Raw genomic sequence first — 12,080 nt, forward strand, 5'->3', positions numbered from 1 at the left:
CACCGCTCCCGGTTGGGCTCGAACCACCAACCTTTCGGTTAACAGCCGAACGCGCTAACCATTGCGCCACGGAAGCCCAAAACTTAAATGCTCGTCAGGTATTGTGTAAAAACCTTGACTTTTTACGTCACATCTGAGACCTCACAACACCGCTCCCGGATGGGCTCGAACCACCAACCTATTGGTTAACAGCCGAACGCGCTAACCATTGAGCCACGGAAGCTCAGAAATTAAATGGTTGTCACGTATTGTGGAAAAGTTTTGACTTTTTACGCTACATCTGAGACCCCACAACACCTCTCCCGGGTGGGCTCCAACCTTCAACCTTTCGATTAACAGCTGAACGCGCTAATCATTACGCCACGGAAGCCCAAAAGTTAAATGCTCGTCAGGTATTGTGTAAAAACCTTGACTTTTTACGTCACATCTGAGACCTCACAACACCGCTCCCGGATTGGCTCGAACCACCAACCTATTGGTTAACAGCCGAACGCGCTAACCATAGAGCCACGGAAGCTCAGAAATTAAATGGTTGTCACGTATTGTGGATAAGTTATGACTTATTACGTTACATCTGAAACCCTACAACACCGCTCCCGGATGGGCTCGAACCACCAACCTATTGGTTAACAGCCGAACGCGCTAACCATTGAGCCACGGAAGCTCAGAAATTAAATGGTTGTCACGTATTGTGGATAAGTTATGACTTATTACGTTACATCTGAAACCCTACAACACCTCTCCCGGTTGGGCTCGAACCACCAACCTTTCGGTTAACAGCCGAACGCGCTAACCATTGCGCCAAGGAAGCCCAAAAAATAAATGGTCGTCAGGTATTGTGGAAAAACTTTGGCTTTCTACGTTACATTTGAGACCCCACATCACCGCTCCCGGGTGGGCTCGAACCACCAACCTATTGGTTAACAGCCGAACGCGCTAACCATTGCGCCACGGAAGCCCAAAAACTAAATGGTCGTCAGGTATTGTGGAAAAACTTTGGTTTTCTACGTTACATTTGAGATCCCACAACACCGCTCTCGGGTGGGCTCGAACCACCAACCTATTGGTTAACAGCTGAACGCGCTAACCATTGCGCAACGGAAGCCCAAAAATTAAATGCTCGTCAGGTATTGTGTAAAAACCTTGACTTTTTACGTCACATCTGAGACCTCACAACACCGCTCCCGGATGGGCTCGAACCACCAACCTATTGGTTAACAGCCGAACGCGCTAACCATTGAGCCACGGAAGCTCAGAAATTAAATGGTTGTCACGTATTGTGGAAAAGTTTTGACTTTTTACGCTACATCTGAGACCCCACAACACCTCTCCCGGGTGGGCTCGAACCTTCAACCTTTCGATTAACAGCTGAACGCGCTAATCATTGCGCCTCGGAAGCCCAAAAATTAAATGTTCGTCAGGTATTGTGGAAAAAATCTGACATTTTACGTTACATCTGAGACCTCACAACACCGCTCCCGGATGGGCTCGAACCACCAACCTATTGGTTAACAGCCGAACGCGCTAACCATTGAGCCATGGAAGTTCAGAAATTAAATGGTTGTCAGGTATTGTGGATAAGTTATGACTTATTACGTTACATCTGAGACCCTACAACACCTCTCTTGGTTGGGCTCGAACCACCAACCTTTCGGTTAACAGCCGAACGCGCTAACCATTGCGCCAAGGAAGCCAGAAAAATAAATGGTCGTCAGGTATTGTGGAAAAACTTTGGCTTTCTACGTTACATTTGAAATCCCACATCACCGCTCCCGGGTGGGCTCGAACCACCAACCTATTGGTTTACAGCCGAACGCGCTATCCATTGCGCCACGGAAGCCCAAAAACTGAATGGTCGTCAGGTATTGTGGAAAAACTTTGGCTTTCTACGTTACATTTGAGATCCCACAACACCGCTCCCGGGTGGGATCGAACCACCAACCTATTGGTTAACAGCTGAACGCGCTAACCATTGCGCCACGGAAGCCCAAAAATTAAATGCTCGTCAGGTATTGTGTAAAAACCTTGACTTTTTACGTCACATCTGAGACCTCACAACACCGCTCCCGGATGGGCTCGAACCACCAACCTATTGGTTAACAGCCGAACGCGCTAACCATTGAGCCACGGAAGCTGAGAAATTAAATGGTTGTCAGGGATTGTGTATAAGTTATGACTTATTACGTTACATCTGAGACCCTACAACACCTCTCACGGTTGGGCTCGAACCACCAACCTTTCGATTAACAGCTGAACGCGCTAACCATTGCGCCACGGAAGCCCAAAAATTAAATGCTCGTCAAGTATTGTGGAAAAACTCTGACATTTTACGTTACATCTGAGACGTCACAACACCGCTCCCGGGAGGGCTCGAACCACCAACCTATTGGTTAACAGCCGAACGCTCTAACCATTGAGCCACGGAAGCCCAAAAATTAAATGTTCGTCAGGTATTGTGGAAAAACTCTGACATTTTACGTTACATCTGAGACGTCACAACACTTCTCCGGATGGGCTCGAACCACTAACCTATTGGTTAACAGCCGAACGCGCTAACCATTGCGCCACTGAAGCCCAAAAATTAAATTTTCGTCAGGTATTGAGGTAAAACTTTGACTTTTTACTTCGAATCTGAGACCTCACAACACCGCTCCCGGATGGGCTCGAACCACCAACCTTTCGGTTAACAGCCGAACGCGCTAACCATTCGCCACGGACGCCCAAAAATTAGATGGTCGTCAGGTATTGTGGAAAAACTTTGGCTATTTACGTTACATTTGAGATCCAAAAACACCGCTCCCGGGTGGGCTCGAACCACCAACCTTTCGGTTAACAGCCGAACGCGCTAACCATAGCGCAACGGAAGCCCAAATATTAAATGGTCGTCAGGTATTGAGGTAAAACTTTGACTTTTTACTTCACATCTGAGACCTCACAACACCGCTCCCGGATGGGCTCGAACCACCAACCTTTCGATTAACAGCTGAACGCGCTAACCATTGCGCCACGGAAGCCCAAAAATTAAATGCTCGTCAAGTATTGTGGAAAAACTCTGACATTTTACGTTACATCTGAGACGTTACAACACCGCTCCCGGGAGGGCTCGAACCACCAACCTATTGGTTAACAGCCGAACGCTCTAACCATTGAGCCACGGAAGCCCAAAAATTAAATGTTCGTCAGGTATTGTGGAAAAACTCTAACATTTTACGTTACATCTGAGACGTCACAACACTTCTCCCGGATGGGCTCGAACCACCAACCTATTGGTTAACAGCCGAACGCGCAAACCATTGAGCCACGGAAGCCCAAAAATTAAATGTTCGTCAGGTATTGTGGAAAAACTCTGACATTTTACGTTACATCTGAGACGTCACAACACTTCTCCCGGATGGGCTCGAACCACCAACCTATTGGTTAACAGCCGAACGCGCTAACCATTGAGCCACGGAAGCTCAGAAAATAAATGGTTTTCACGTATTATGGAAAAACTTTGGCTATTTACGTTACATTTGAGATCCCAAAACACCTCTCACGGTTGGGCTCGAACCACCAACCTTTCGATTAACAGCAGAACGCGCTAACCATTGCGCCACGGAAGCCCAAAAATTAAATGCTCGTCAAGTATTGTGGAAAAACTCTGACATTTTACGTTACATCTGAGACGTCACAACACCGCTCCCGGGAGGGCTCGAACCACCAACCTATTGGTTAACAGCCGAACGCTCTAACCATTGAGCCACGGAAGCCCAAAAATTAAATGTTCGTCAGGTATTGTGGAAAAACTCTAACATTTTACGTTACATCTGAGACGTCACAACACTTCTTCCGGATGGGCTCGAACCACCAACCTATTGGTTAACAGCCGAACGCGCAAACCATTGAGCCACGGAAGCCCAAAAATTAAATGTTCGTCAGGTATTGTGGAAAAACTCTGACATTTTACGTTACATCTGAGACGTCACAACACTTCTCCCGGATGGGCTCGAACCACCAACCTATTGGTTAACAGCCGAACGCGCTAACCATTGAGCCACGGAAGCTCAGAAAATAAATGGTTTTCACGTATTATGGAAAAACTTTGGCTATTTACGTTACATTTGAGATCCCAAAACACCGCTCCCGGGTGGGCTGGAACCACCAACCTTTCGGTTAACAGCCGAACGCGCTAACCATAGCGCAACGGAAGCCCAAATATTAAATGGTCGTCAGGTATTGAGGTAAAACTTTGACTTTTTACTTCACATCTGAGACCTCACAACACCGCTCCCGGATGGGCTCGAACCTCCAACCTTTCGGTTAACAGCCGAACGCGCTAACCATTGCGCCACGGACGCCCAAAAATTAAATGGTCGACAGGTATTGTGGAAAAACTCTGACTTTTTACGTTAAATCTGAGACCCCACAAAACGCTCCCGGAGGGGCTCGAACCACCAAACTTTCGGTTCGTCAGTTATTGTGGAAAACGTTTGACTTTTTACGTTACATCTGAGACCTCACAACACCGCTCCCAGATGGGCTCGAACCACCAACCTATTGGTTAACAGCCGAACGCGCTAACCATTGAGCCACGGAAGTTCAGAAATTAAATGTTTGTCCCGTATTGTGAAAAAGTATTGACTTTTTACGTTACGTCTGAGACCCCACAACACCTCTCCTGGGCGGGCTCGAACCACCAACCTTTCGGTTAACAGCCGAACGCGCTAACCATTGCGCCACGGAAGCCCAAATATTAAATGGTCGTCAGGTATTGTGGAAAAACCTCGACTTTTTACGTCACATCTGAGACCTCACAACACCGCTCCCGGATGGGCACGAACCACCAACCTTTCGACAAATTTTTGACCGAAATCAGCTTAATTCCCTATAAAACACTCATTAAAAGTGATTTCATCTCGATTGAACAATAAATAAAATGTACCTCGGTTTTTAATAACATTTTCAAAATCGACGTTTCACGGCCAAAGAAGCATATTTTGAGTATTTCTCACTATTTTCAAATATAACCACTGAAACCATTATTTTTATACTTTTTGCTTTAATTCAAGCAAATGTAACGATATTCATTCAAAAAACTGTTAAAATTCAATTTTCAATAAGAAATCGTATTGACGGACTTTGTGTCTAGAAGAAGAAAAACATGCGATTTTTTTCGGTTTTTTTTGAATGCATTTTTTTCTGGAGACATTTTTGACCGAATTCAGCTTAATTCCCTATAAAACACTCATTAAAAGTGATTTCATCTCGATTGAACAATAAATACAAATGTACCTCGATTTTTAATAACATTTTCAAAATCGACGTTTCACGGCCAAAGAAGCATATTTTGAGTATTTTTTCACTATTTTCAAATATAACCACTGAAACCATTATTTTTATACTTTTTGCTTTAATTCAAGCAAATGTAACGATATTCATTCAAAAAACTGTAAAAATTCAATTTTTCAATAAGAAATCGTTGTCACGGATTTTGTATCTTGAAGAAGAAAAACATGCGATTTTTTCGGTACTTTTTTGAATGCATTTTTTTCTGGAGAAATTTTTGACCGAATTCAGCTTAATTCCCTATAAAACACTCATTAAAAGTGATTTCATCTCGATTGAACAATAAATAAAAATGTACCTCGATTTTTAATAACATTTTCAAAATCGACGTTTCACGGCCAAAGAAGCATACTTTGAGTATTTCTTCACTATTTTCAAATATAACCACCGAAACCATTATTTTTATCCTTTTGGTTTAATTCAAGCAAATGTAACGATATTCATTCAAAAAACTGTTAAAATTTAATTTTTCAATAAGAAATCGTTGTCACGGATTTTGTATCTTGAAGAAGAAAAACATGCGATTTTTTCGGTACACTTTTGAATGCATTTTTTTCTGGAGATATTTTTGACCGAATTCAGCTTAATTTCCTATAAAACACTCATTAAAAGTGATTTCATCTCGATTGAACAATGAATAAAAATGTACCTCGATTTTTAATAACATTTTCAAAATCGACGTTTCACGGCCAAAGAAGCATATTTTGAGTATTTCTTCACTATTTTCAAATATATTCACTGAAACCCTTATTTTTATACTTTTTGCTTTAATTCAAGCAATGTAACGATATTCATTCAAAAAACTGTTAAAATTCAATTTTCAATAAGAAATCGTATTCACGGATTTTGTGTCTTGAAGAAGAAAAACATGCGATTTTTTCGGTACTTTTTTGAATGCATTTTTTTCTGGAGAAAGTTTTGACCGAATTCAGCTTAATTCCCTATAAAACACTCATTAAAAGTGATTTCATCTCGATTGAACAATGAATAAAAATGTACCTCGATTTTTAATAACATTTTCAAAATCGACGTAACTCGGCCTAAGAAAAACATTTTGAGTATTTGTTCTCTATTTTCAAATATAACCACTGAAACCATTATTTTTGTAATTTTTGCGTTAATTCAAGCAAATGTAACGATATTCATTCAATAAAATGTTAAAATTCAATTTTAAATAAGAAATCGTTGTCACGGATTTTGTATCTTGAAGAAAAAAAACATGCGATTTTTTCGGTACACTTTTAAATACATTTTTTTCTGGAGAAATGTTTGACCGAATTCAGCTTAATTCCCTATAAATACTCATTAAAAGTGATTTCATCTCGATTGAACAATAATTAAAAATGTACCTCGATTTTTAATAACATTTTCAAAATCGACGTTTCACGGCCAAAGAAGCATATTTTGAGTATTTCTTCACTATTTTCAAATATATTCACTGAAACCATTATTTTTATACTTTTTGCTTTAATTCAAGCAATGTAACGATATTCATTCAAAAAACTGTTAAAATTCAATTTTCAATAAGAAATCGTACTCACGGATTTTTTATCTTGAAGAAGAAAAACATGCGATTTTTTCGGTACACTTTTGAATGCATTTTTTTCTGGAGAAATGTTTGACCGAATTCAGCTTAATTCCCTATAAAACACTCATTAAAAGTGATTTCATCTCGATTGAACAATAAATAAAAATGTACCTCGATTTTTAATAACATTCTCAAAATCGACGTAACTCGGCCTGAGAAAAACATTTTGAGTATTTGTTCACTATTTTCAAATATTATCACTGAAACCATTATTTTTATACTTTTTGCTTTAATTCAAGCAATGTAACGATATTCATTCAAAAAACTGTTAAAATTCAATTTTCAATAAGAAATCGTACTCACGGATTTTTTATCTTGAAGAAGAAAAACATGCGATTTTTTCGGTACACTTTTGAATGCATTTTTTTCTGGAGAAATGTTTGACCGAATTCAGCTTAATTCCCTATAAAACACTCATTAAAAGTGATTTCATCTCGATTGAACAATAAATAAAAATGTACCTCGATTTTTAATAACATTCTCAAAATCGACGTAACTCGGCCTGAGAAAAACATTTTGAGTATTTGTTCACTATTTTCAAATATAACCACTGAAACCATTATTTTTATCCTTTTTGTTTAATTCAAGCAAATGTAACGATATTCATTCAAAAAACTGTTAAAATTTAATTTTTCAATAAGAAATCGTTGTCACGGATTTTGTATCTTGAAGAAGAAAAACATGCGATTTTTTCGGTACACTTTTGAATGCATTTTTTTCTGGAGAAATTTTTCACCGAATTCAGCTTAATTCCCTATAAAACACTCATTTAAAGTGATTTCATCTCGATTGAACAATAAATAAAAATGTACCTCGATTTTTAATAACATTTTCAAAATCGACGTTTCACGGCCAAAGAAGCATATTTTGAGTATTTCTTCACTATTTTCAAATATATTCACTGAAACCATTATTTTTATACTTTTTGCTTTAATTCAAGCAATGTAACGATAATCATTCAAAAAACTGTTAAAATTCAATTTTCAATAAGAAATCGTATTCACGGATTTTGTGTCTTGAAAAAGAAAAACATGCGATTTTTTCGGTCGTCAGGTATTGTGGAAAATCTTTGGCTTTCTACGTTACATTTGAGATCCCACAACACCGCTCCCGGATGGGCTCGAACCACCAACCTATGGGTTAACAGCCGAACGCGCTAACCATTGAGCCACGGAAGCTCAGAAATTAAATGGTTGTCAGGTATTGTGGAAAAGTTTTGACTTTTCACGCAACGTCTGAGACGTCACAACACCGCTCCAGGATGGGCTCGAACCACCAACCTATTTGTTAACAGCCGAACGCGCTAACCATTGAACCACGGAAGCTCAGAAATTAAATGGTTGTCCCGTATTGTGGAAAAGTTTTGACTTTTTACGCCACATCTGAGACCCCACAAAACGCTCCCGGATGGGCTCGAACCACCAAACTTTCGGTTCGTCAGTTATTGTGGAAAAAGTTTGACTTTTTACGTTACATCTGAGACCTCACAACACCGCTCCCAGATGGGCTCGAACCACCAACCTATTGGTTAACAGCCGAAAGCGCTAACCATTGAGCCACGGAAGCTCAGAAATTAAATGGTTGTCAGGTATTGTGGAAAAACCTTGACTTTTTACGTCACATCTGAGACGTCACAACACCGCTCCCGGATGGGCTCGAACCACCAACCTATTTGTTAACAGCCGAACGCGCTAACCATTGAGCCACGGAAGCTCAGAAATTAAATATTCGTCAGTTATTGTGGAAAAACTCTGACATTTTACGTTACATCTGAGACCTCACAGCACCGCTCCCGGGAGGGCTCAAACCACCAGTCTTTTGAATAACAGCTGAACGCGCTAACCATGCGCCACGGAAGCCCAAAAATTAAATGGTCGTCAGGTGCTGTGGAACAACCTTGACTTGTTACGTCACATCTGAGACCTCACAACACCGCTCCCGGATGGGCTCGAACCACCAACCTATTGGTTAACAGCCGAACGCGCTAACCCTTGCGCCACGGAAGCTCAAAATTTCAATGCTCGTCAGGTATTGTGTAAAAACCTTGACTTTTTACGTCACATCTGAGACCTCACAACACCGCTCCCGGATGGGCTCGAACCACCAACCTATTGGTAAACAGCCGAAAGCGCTAATCATTGCGCCACGGAAGCCCAAAAATTAAATGTTCGTCGGTATTGTGGAAAAACTCTGACATTTTACGTCACATCTGAGACCTCACAACACCGCTCCCGGATGGGCTCGAACCACAAACCTATTGGTTAACAGCCGAACGCGCTAACCATTGAGCCACGGAAGCTCAGAAATTAAATGGTTGTCAGGTATTGTGGATAAGTTATGACTTATTACGTTACATCTGAGACCCTACAACAACTCTCCCGGTTGGGCTCAAACCACCAACCTTTCGATTAACAGCTGAACGCGCTAACCATTGCGCCAAGGAAGCCCAAAAATTAAATGGTCGTCAGGTATTGTGGAAAAACCATGACTTTTTACGTCACATCTGAGACCTCACAACACCGCTCCCGAATGGGCTTGAACCACCAACCTTTCGGTTAACAGTCGAACGCGCTAACCATTGCGCCACGGAAGCCCAAAAATTAAATGGTCGTCAGGTTTTGTGGAGAAACTTTGGCTTTCTACGTTACATTGGAGATCCCACAACACCGCTCCCGGGTGGGCTCGAACCACCAACCTATTGGTTAACAGCCGAACGCGCTAACCATTGAGCCACGGAAGCTCAGAAATTAAATGGTTGTCAGGTATTATGGAAAAACTTTGGCTTTCTACGTTACATTTGAGACCCCATAACACCTCTCCCGGGTGGGCTCGAACCACCAACCTTTCGATTAACAGCTGAACGCGATAACCATGGCGCCACGGAAGCCCAAAAATTAAATGGTCGTCAGGTATTGTGAAAAAACCTTGACCTTTTACGTCGTATCTGAGACGTCACAGCACCGCTCCCGGATGGGCTTGAACCACCAACCTTTCTGTTAACAGCCGAACGCGCTAACCATTGCGCCACGGAAGCCCAAAAATTAAATGGTCGTCAGGTAATGTAGAAAAACTTTGGCTTTCTACGCTACATTTGAGATCCCACAACACCGCTCCCGGGTGGGCTCGAACCGCCAACCGATTGGTTAACAGCTGAACGCGCTAACCATTGCGCCACGGAAGCCCAAAAATTAAATGCTCGTCAGGTATTGTGTAAAAAGCTTGACTTTTTACGTCACATCTGAGACCTCACAACACCGCTCCCGGATGGGCTCGAACCACCAACCTATTGGTTAACAGCCGAACGCGCTAACCATTGCGCCGCGGAAGCCCAAAAGTTAAATGCTCGTCAGGTATTGTGTAAAAAGCTTGACTTTTTACGTCACATCTGAGACCTCACAACACCGCTCCCGGATGGGCTCGAACCACCAACCTATTGGTTAACAGCCGAACGCGCTAACCATTGCGCCACGGAAGCCCAAGAATTAAATGGTCGTCAGGTATTGTGGAAAAACTTTGGCTTTCTACGTTACATTTGAGATCCCACAACACCGCTCCCGGGTGGGCTCGAACCACCAACCTATTTTTTAACAGCCGAACGCGCTAACCATTGAGCCACGGATCCTCAGAAATTAAATGGTTGTCACGTATTGTGGAAACGTTTTGACTTTTTACGCTACATCTGAGACCCCACAACACCTCTCCCGGGTGAGCTCGAACTTTCAACCTTTCGATTAACAGCTGAACGCGCTAATCATTGCACCACGGAGCCCAAAAATTAAATGGTCGTCAGGTATTGTGGAAAAACTTTGGCTTTCTACGTTACAATTGAGATCCCACAACACCGCTCCCGGGTGGGCTCGAACCACCAACCTATTGGTTAACAGCTGAACGCGCTAACCATATCGCCACGGAAGCCCAAAAATTAAATGCTCGTCAGGTATTGTGTAAAAACCTTGACTTTTTACGTCACATCTGAGACCTCACAACACCGCTCCCGGATGGGCTCGAACCACCAACCTATTGGTTAACAGCCGAACGCGCTAACCATTGCGCCACGGAAGCCCAAGTATTAAATGGTCGTCAGGTATTGTGGAAAAACTTTGGCTTTCTACGTTACATTTGAGATCCCACAACACCGCTCCCGGGTGGGCTCGAACCACCAACCTATTGGTTAACAGCCGAACGCGCTAACCATTGAGCCACGGAACCTCAGAAATTAAATGGTTTTCACGTTTTGTGGAAACGTTTTGACTTTTTATGCTACATCTGAGACCCCACAACACCTCTCCCGGTTGGGCTCGAACAACCAACCTACTGGTTAACAGCCGAACGCGCTAACCATTGCGCCACGGAAGCCCAAGAATTAAATGGTCGTCAGGTATTGTGGAAAAACTTTGGCTTTCTACGTTACATTTGAGATCCCACAACACCGCTCCCGGGTGGGCTCGAACCACCAACCTATTTTTTAACAGCCGAACGCGCTAACCATTGAGCCACGGAACCTCAGAAATTAAATGGTTGTCACGTATTGTGGATAAGTTATGACTTATTACGTTACATCTGAGACCCTACAACACCTCTCCCGGTTGGGCTCGAACCACCAACCTTTCGGTTAACAGCCGAACGCGCTAACCATTGCACCAAGGAAGCCCAAAATTTAAATGGTCGTCAGGTATTGTGGAAAATCTTTGGCTTTCTACGTTACATTTGAGATCCCACAACACCGCTCCCGGGTGGGCTCGAACCACAAACCTATTGGTTTACAGCCGAACGCGCTAACCATTGCGCCACGGAAGCCCAAAAACTAAATGGTCGTCAGGTATTGTGGAAAAACTTTGGCTTTCTACGTTACATTTGAGATCCCACAACACCGCTCCCGGTTGGGCTCGAACCACCAACCTATTTTTTAACAGCCGAACGCGCTAACCATTGAGCCACGGAACCTCAGAAAATGAATGGTTGTCACGTATTGTGGAAACGTTTTGACTTTTTACGCTACATCTGAGACCCCACAATACCTCTCCCGGGTGGGCTCGAACTTTCAACCTTTCGATTTACAGCTGAACGCGCTAATCATTGCACCACGGAGCCCAAAAATTAAATGTTCGTCAGGTATTGTGGAAAAAATCTGACATTTTACGTTTCATCTGAGACCTCACAACACCGC

General features: G+C 42.5%; 2 non-coding genes across 2 annotated transcripts; both read right to left on the reverse strand.

Annotated features, from left to right (window-relative positions):
- Positions 1-1,767: 1,767 nt before the first annotated feature.
- Positions 1,768-1,840, reverse strand: TRNAY-GUA (transfer RNA tyrosine (anticodon GUA)). The gene has a single exon. It is a non-coding gene; the product is annotated as a tRNA-Tyr (tRNA).
- Positions 1,841-11,637: 9,797 nt separating this feature from the next.
- On the reverse strand, positions 11,638-11,710 carry TRNAY-GUA (transfer RNA tyrosine (anticodon GUA)). Its single transcript has one exon. It is a non-coding gene; the product is annotated as a tRNA-Tyr (tRNA).
- Between the last annotated feature and the right edge of the window lie 370 nt (positions 11,711-12,080).

This window comes from Phalangium opilio, unplaced genomic scaffold, assembly GCF_054372755.1.
Source record: "Phalangium opilio isolate 3A_F unplaced genomic scaffold, DU_Popi_V2 ptg000329l_1, whole genome shotgun sequence".
Classification (NCBI taxonomy): Eukaryota; Metazoa; Arthropoda; class Arachnida; order Opiliones; family Phalangiidae; genus Phalangium; species Phalangium opilio.